Source organism: Sander lucioperca, chromosome 16 (assembly GCF_008315115.2).
Source record: "Sander lucioperca isolate FBNREF2018 chromosome 16, SLUC_FBN_1.2, whole genome shotgun sequence".
NCBI classification, from domain to species: Eukaryota; Metazoa; Chordata; class Actinopteri; order Perciformes; family Percidae; genus Sander; species Sander lucioperca.
In genome coordinates, this window is record NC_050188.1 from 13058022 (window position 1) to 13065784 (window position 7763).

Genomic DNA, 7763 nt, shown 5'->3' on the forward strand with positions numbered 1-7763 from the left:
AGTTTTTTTTTTACCCAGACAAGCTGCAGTTACAATACCGTGAAACAATGATATATCTTTTAAGGTTATCATACCGTCAGAATCTCATACCGGCGCATGCCTAGACGCGTCACCCATCTGTATATACAGACTGACTGTGAGTTACTCTTAAAAAGGTTTTCTAGACATTCAGATCAGTATTTTTTTTTTCTGCATTTCAACATTTCAACATCTGGGAGAGAAGTCTTTTGATCAGCAGTTGGCAGGTTAATTAATAATGGAAGCTTAATTCATGACTGTGCAGCTCCGGCAGGACGGACCCAGCCTCCACCGACGGTCCGGCTCGCAGCCGAGCTTTCTGTGGAGTTTGTGTTTGTATATTTGTGTAGTTGTGACTCTCGGTTGTTTTTAGACTTCAGGTAGAACAGGAAACATGTCGTCGGGATGCTCGACGTCAGCACTGACGGCTGCTGCACAAAGCCGGGACTTAAGGAAATGTATCTACCGGGTCTGGAGGAACGAGAGGAGGTAGAACCAAGGTTGGGCATCGTTTCTCGATTCTTTGGAGGGGTGGAGTTGAAACGTGTCACAGATTAGAGGAACATTTCATTTTGATTCAATGGTGAATAAAAGTTTTTCACCGTAAAATAAAGCCACACTTTAGAGCGCCGCTTACTGTGCTCCGTGGCTCCAACACAACAAACGCCTGCTGGAAGTACGGCGGTCGCTACAGACTCCAAAACTTAAATTTGGAACAGATGATTGGATTCGTACCAAATTTTCCAAACTATTCCAATTCCAATTAAGGCTGTGTTCACACTTGGCGTCTTCCTTGAAGCTGCCAGCGTCTGTTCTACGTTATAATCCTGTGGAGTGAACTGTGTTTTCAAAAAAGTCCTCAGCGCTTTTTTAAACGCCACCGCCGACTTCTTTTCTGCAGCTCGGAGCGTCTTTTTGAAGTTGAAAAAAAGTTCAACTTTTCTGAAAAAAAAAAACGCCCTACGTCAAGCGCTTTTTTGACAGCCGACCAATGACAAGCGGAGTAGCCAGACCTGTCGTTTCCATAACAACAAGAACAAATGGAGGCGGAGCACAGCGAGTTATACGATATGACCGGGTGCTCCGTGTACAGGGAACTCACTTTGTTTTATCTAACGTTAGCATCTCTCTCTCTCTCTCTCTCTCTCTCCTCTCTCTCGCTCTCCCTCTCTCTCTCTCTCTCTCTCTCTCTCTCTCTCTCTCTCTCTCTCTCTCTCTCTCTCTTTCTTTCTGTCTCTCTCTGTCTCCCTCTTCCTCTCTCTCTTTCTGTCTCTCTCTGTCTTCCTCTCTCTCTCTTTCTGTCTCTCTGTCTCTTTCTGTGTCTCTCTGTCTCTGTCTCTCTCTCTCTCTTTCTCTCTCTCTCTCTCTCTCTCTCTCTCTCTCTCTCTCTGTTCTTTTTCTAGCTCGCTCCACCTCTTTGTTTATCTAACGTTAGCACCTCTCTCTCTCTTTCTCTTCTCGTTCTTCTGTTTTTTTTTCTACAGAAGTGCCCTAGTCAACTTTTTCTTGTCAAAAAGACACCAAGTGTGAACACAGCCTTTAGAAATGATTCCATTGAAACTGTAGGTTTTGAAACGATTCCAAGTTGGAACCAGTTCTTGATGCCCGATCCTGGGTATGATGGATAAATACTGGCCTTGAGTTTGACACGTGGTTTAATGGTACCAATTTGCAAAAATGTCAACTAATCTATAGGCTAAACCCTCCCCAAAAAGAAGCTTAGTAATTATAGAGATAGGGGTCTTGCTTTTTAAACTCAACCACTTCAGAAGATCACTAAGATCCGGCTTCATGTGGCGTCCGTCAGATTTATTATTCATGTTTATTTTTTTTATATGTGAAAGAAAGATGTTCTTGTTTTGAATGGGGATTATTTAATAGTTGTAAATATCAGTGTTCCTGCTGTATGTAGATACTGTTTTCTCACCTTTTTTTATAATTTTTTTATTTCTTTTTGTCGTTTTGATATGTTGACAACAAAAAGTAAAAGAAAAAAAAAATTTAAATAATACAATACACAATAATACATAATACATACATTTTGTGGAATAATGAAGCTCGAAGGAGGGGGAAAAAGCTACGTTTTTATTCTTGTGTTCAGTTCGGTGGACCAACCACTTTCTCTCACTCTGTGCTCATAGTATGAGCTCAGGATCTTCTGTCCTGATAATACAATATATTTACGGAAATATACACAGAACGAACTTGTAGGGAGTTACATCTCCTTCTCTAATTACAGTTTATAAACCATCCCAGAAAACATAATTTCTGCCAAAACAAGCCACAATAAATTTTTTTTACTTTGTAAAAAATGTCTCAAACGTTGAACACGTCCTGTTATTTTTCTTCCGACCAAAAATGTTTCAGATTTTCTTTGTTTCACACACAAAAACCTGTTTTCCTTCTTGTCTTTGTTGTGTGTTTTTTTTTTTTTCACGTTTTGTGTATCGGATCTTCTCCTCGACTCTAAAAACTTTAAAGAGACATTTCAACAATTGTGTCTCTTTACAACCCAGTCTCACGGCAGTTCGTGAAATGGTCACGTTATTTAATCTATTGATTCGTGTACACGGACACGTTGATCTCGTTTTTTTTTTTTCCGTGGTGGCCAGCACGTTAGTTTAAATAACGTATTTCAATGGGAATACAGCACGACCCGTTGTTGTCGCGCGTCCCCCAGAGACCGCGGCCGTCAACTTTCCCCGTTGTTCTTTTCCTAAACCCTTCCGTTGTTGTTACATTACATTACATGTCATTTAGCTGTCGCTTTTATCCAAAGCGACTTACAAATTGCTATATATCAGAGGTTGGACGCCTCTGGAGCAACTAGGGGTTAAGTGTCTTGCTCAGGGACACATTGGTTGATGTATCGCAGTGGGAATCAAACCCAGGTCTCCCACACCAAAGCCATGTGTTATATCCACTGCACCATCTCCACCACCGTTGTTGTCCCGCGTCCCACAGAGACCGCGGATCGTGTCCCGCGTGTGACCTTTTTTTCTTTTTCCCCGTTCTTCTTTTCCTAAACCCAACCTCCATATAGATGCTTCCCATTACGTTGCTGACCATCACGAAATAAACAAGATACATGTGTCCGTGTACACGAATCAGTAGATTAAAATTTACGTGACCATTTCACGAACTGCCGCGAGACCGAGTGTCTCTTTAACTTCCTCGGCTTGATGGGAAATGCAACACTACATTGTTGGAGTGGCCCTTTAAGAGTTACGTTAAGTTTTTTTTTTTTTTTTTTTTTTTTTTTTTAACGCAGCAAAATGTAAAAACTATAAAACAAAAAAAAGTTTGACAATCAAAGAATTGAAAACTTGAGGTACACATATTTTCCATTTAGCAAAAGAACTACCTGAGTAGTTTGTGTTTGCTAATAAAAAACGTGAAAATCAAGATTCAGGGGGAGAAAAAAGTGGGATGTTTTTGAAATTAGTTTTGTTTTTGTTGAGTTTTACAGGCAGTTAAAGGGGATAGTTTGAGTCTTACGTATGAAGTGGGGTTGTATGAGTTACTTCTCTGTTGTCAGTGAATCTCTGCTCTCTTCCAACCCACCAGACCCCTTTGACAAAAACAGTAATTTAACCTCACAGAACGCGAGAGTTGCTGCTCTACTGCTGCCTCCGTCGCTTAGTTTGTGTCATTGTGTAACTTTAGGTCCTGTTTACACGAATACGCTCGCGAGTGAAAACGTAAAAATATTTTATCAGATGTGCCTTTCGTTTAGACGGCGTTTTTGGGGCTTAAAAACGCAAAAAAAGTGAAACCACCCTCCAGAGTGGAAATCTTAAAAGGGTGTGGGTGTGTGGAGCAATAACTCCACCTCCTCGTCTGTCCAGACCAAATTGTCAGCTTTTGTTGTTCGCTTCGCGGTACTAGGGAGAGGAGAGGGAGAGAAGTAGAAGGAAGGTTCTACGCAGGCGCGCGGACTTGGTGGTGTTGTGTGACAGTGCTTCACACTACCACCTAGCCGCCTGGTGTGCATACTACATCGAATTGCACACACTTTTGCTTCACCATATGCACTCAGATTTCCCCCCCAAAACGCTCATCTAAACGTGGAATAAAAAGTGAGAACGCAACGCCACTTTTGCGTTTTCTCTTCAGATCGCTTGCGTCTAAACACAGCCTCCGATCTAACCTTTTCAAACAACGGAGTCACACAGTGACACAAACAAACTAAGCGACGGAGCCAGCGGTGGAGCAGCAACTCCCGTCTTCTGCGAGGTAAAATTACTGTTTTTGTCAAAGGAGTCTGGTGGCTTTGAAGAGAGCGGAGATCATGACGGCTTCAGTTCCCCGTCGTAAAGGGCCATCTGACAGCAAAGGTAAAGCGCTGGAAATACTCTAAATATGGCGCCCACTTCGGCTACATTTACATCGCTACGTTTTGGTTTTTAAGCAGAGTTTTGAGCCAAACGCGATCTCCGTGCACACAAGTGGTTTTAGCTCCAGTAGAAGAACTAATCTCCGTTTAAACTAACGGATGTTTTTAGGTGTCTAAAATTCGTCCTGTGGAGAAAAACCTCATACAACCACTAGGGGTGCATGATTCAGAAAATGTCACGATTCGATATTGATTTTTAGGCTCAAGATTCGATTCAAAATCAATTTTCGATGTAAAAACGATTCACAGCATGTAAATGTAGTTACTTTTCCCATGTGATTACAGTAGAAATACAATTTTATATCTATCGATTTTTGGAATTCTATGAATCGATTTTGAATCGGTAGAGCTTGAATCGCGATACGAATGTGAATCGATTATTTTTTTTTTTTTTTTTTTGCACACCCCTAACAACCACACTTCAACACATCTGAACTATCCCTTTTGAGACAGTCCGACTCGTAACTCCTCCGTAATTTGTAGTTTTTGCTTTTGGATATTTGTACAGATTAAAACAGACAAGATATAACATGTTAATCAGCTTTAGAGCTGCTGGTAGGTGGATTCATGTTACCCTTTTAACCAGAGTTCCCCTCCGTTTCCAGTCTTTATGCTAAGCTAAGCTAACCAGCATATTGAGCGGCGTACAGACGCGAGTTCGGTGTCTATCTGAACATCTAACTCTCAGCAAGAAAGCGAAGAAGTGCAAACTTGAAAAATGCCGAGCTATCACTTTAACTCCTGCTAACGTTCCCACTCTTTCTCTTCGGCTCTGGTTTCCTTTTTTTATGTTTTGTCTGTGAAGATGTTTGTCCTCCAGCCCGCTGCACTGCACCGCACGCTGCTCCTCCTTTTTTAAAACAAAAGTTTATATATATATATATATATATATGCTTTTTGTTTTTTGTCATTTTTTTTATACAGATTGATTGAATTTGTTACTTTTTTGTGTAAAGAAATGCAAAGATGAAAAAAGAAAAGTGCATATGAAGTTAAATGTTGCTTTTTGAAACGTCATGTTCTTATCAAATGCCACGGTTCTTGTTTTAAAAAGAAAAACAAAGATTGTATGCAAATGTTTTGGGCAATAATGGTAATATCTCTCATCTGGCTGGTGGTTCTCGACGGACGGACGGACGGACGGACGGACGGGATATTGCGATAACGATAAAAAAGCGATATATTGTGCAGCCCTAGAAAATATGCGTTAACGTTGTTGAATGTCGCAATAATGATATATTACTTGTGATACTTGCTTTCAGTATTCGGCTAAAATACAACCAACTGCTTGTTGGATTTAAATCAAATGAAAGGAAATCATTCCCAACTTTCTTCTATTGAACATTGAATTTATACAAAATGCACCACTAAAGAAAGTGACAGTTACATTTTAATGTGCCGTTTTCGACTGATATTTTCTTTAAACGAACACAAAAAAGTGCGTGTCCCAGCCTTTTACGATGTGTTAATTGTGCCAGTTGATATCGCGATGGCGATCTATATTGTGCAGCCCTAAAAAGATTTTCATTTTTATTATTGTCGTATTTTAGGTTATTTTCTCGATGAATCAAATTATTTGTTGTACAAATATTTAAATTGACATTTATTATTTTATTTTTTTAAATAATTTTTGGGACATTTTAGCCTTTAATAGACAGGAAAGAGGGTAGAGAGAGGGTGGGAAGACATGCAGTAAATGGCCGCAGGTCGGACTCGAACCCTGCGTTGAGGACTGAGCCTCTGCATAAGGGCGCCCGCTCTACCACGTGAGCTACCCAGGCGCCCACAAATTGACATTTTGATATTGAAAAGACAAAGCCGAAAACCAACAAAAAACAAAGTACTTTTGAGCAAAAAAACAACATTTTTCTGCTTTTTTGCTTTAAAAAATAATTTGGAACAATGACCAAAATATCCAAATAGGTGCATATTAATTTTCGGTTGATATACTAATCAGTGAAGGTACTAATCATTTATGCATTGTCCCCGTAAAAATAATAAAATAAAGTACAATTAAAGTAGTCAAAGTTGGCAGTTGTTCCTGGATGAGAGATTTCGTGATTTTTTTTAAATTTTTTAATCTGTCGGGTCAAATTTGAGCCCATTTTCAAAAAGTTTCTATATCAGAAATTTGGGTTTCTTTCAACCAAATTGTCAAAAAGAAATAAAGTGGATGTTCAATACAACGCTCAGTAAGTAAAATAAATGATCTGTCCATTACTTTCATTGAATTTGGGTGTTTTCAATTTTCTAGCATTTGAATTTATTATTTTTTTTTTATAAAAACTTTGAAAAAAGTGACAAAACATGTCAAAATAATCGACAAAAACCTCGGAAAAAGTGAAAAAAAAAAAGCTTCAAGAATGTCGGCAAATGCTTCAAAAACGTCAGAAAAAGCTTCATAAACGTCGGAAAAAGTGAGAAGAATTTCGGGAAGAGCGACAAAAGTGTCAAAAAAGAAGACTGAAACATTGAACAGAGAGTTGTAATTTTAAATTTCAACCGAGAAAAAACGAAAAGTTGCACGGTCGACTGGAAGACAAAACCGTAATTGTGTGAACTGGAGTTTCAGCTCTGTTCTTTGTGTTAGACAGAAAACCAATTAAAAAAAAAAAAAAAAAGAAAATGCCATCGTGGCGTTTGATTGGTCGAGGCAGAATGTGTATCCAGTTAAGAACCACCGACCCGATCAGAGTCCAGATGTCAGATATATTCACTTGTTTCATGTTTGGTTTTTTACTATCAGACCTTTTTCAGAAAATGATTTTTTTTCCAACAGCATGCATGTAAATACGTCTCTGTTGTTGTCGTTTTGTTTTTTATTTAAATCTGTAAATACATCTTTCTAATTCCATCCTCCCTGATGAAATGACACGACTCATTCAAACTTTTTTTTCAAGCCTTTTGTTTGTAGGAAAAACGACGCGTTTGATAAAGATATTATAATAAACTAACGCTCGCTTCTGTTGTTTTTTTATGGAAGTTGTTAATCCGCTTGCAGTGTTTCTGTCGGTTTTATTATTTAAATTATCAGTCTAACCCTTTTTATATAAGTACTCCTTCCACAGCGCTGCGGAGGAAGGTCTGGCTAGTCCACACAGCATTCCTGGATGGGAGAACAACGTTGGCATGTCTTTAAACCAATCACAATCGTCTTGGGCGGTGCTAAGCGCCGGATGGAGCCATGGTGCCTCTGCAAAATAGCCTCTGGAAGGAACTTGTTTTGGTGGAACGTGTGTACGTTCAAAAGTTGTTTTAGTCGTGCAACAGAAAACTCAGATTGGACAGATAGTCTAGCTAGCTGTCTGGATTTACCCTGCAGAGATCTGAGGAGCAGTTAACCATAGTC

At 39.3% G+C, this 7763-nt stretch overlaps 3 long non-coding RNA genes across 3 annotated transcripts; 1 reads left to right on the forward strand and 2 right to left on the reverse strand.

The window, feature by feature from the left end:
- Positions 1-617: 617 nt before the first annotated feature.
- LOC116051715 lies at positions 618-1205 on the reverse strand. Its single transcript, XR_004105417.2, has 2 exons — positions 900-1205; positions 618-845 (listed from the first exon to the last, which is right to left on the reverse strand). It is a non-coding gene; the product is annotated as an uncharacterized LOC116051715 (long non-coding RNA).
- A 2274-nt stretch (positions 1206-3479) lies between these two features.
- Positions 3480-3762, reverse strand: LOC116051722. Its single transcript, XR_004105424.1, has 2 exons — positions 3603-3762; positions 3480-3563 (listed from the first exon to the last, which is right to left on the reverse strand). It is a non-coding gene; the product is annotated as an uncharacterized LOC116051722 (long non-coding RNA).
- A 1049-nt stretch (positions 3763-4811) lies between these two features.
- LOC116051710 lies at positions 4812-7018 on the forward strand. Its single transcript, XR_004105412.2, has 2 exons — positions 4812-5018; positions 5065-7018. It is a non-coding gene; the product is annotated as an uncharacterized LOC116051710 (long non-coding RNA).
- Positions 7019-7763: the final 745 nt, after the last annotated feature.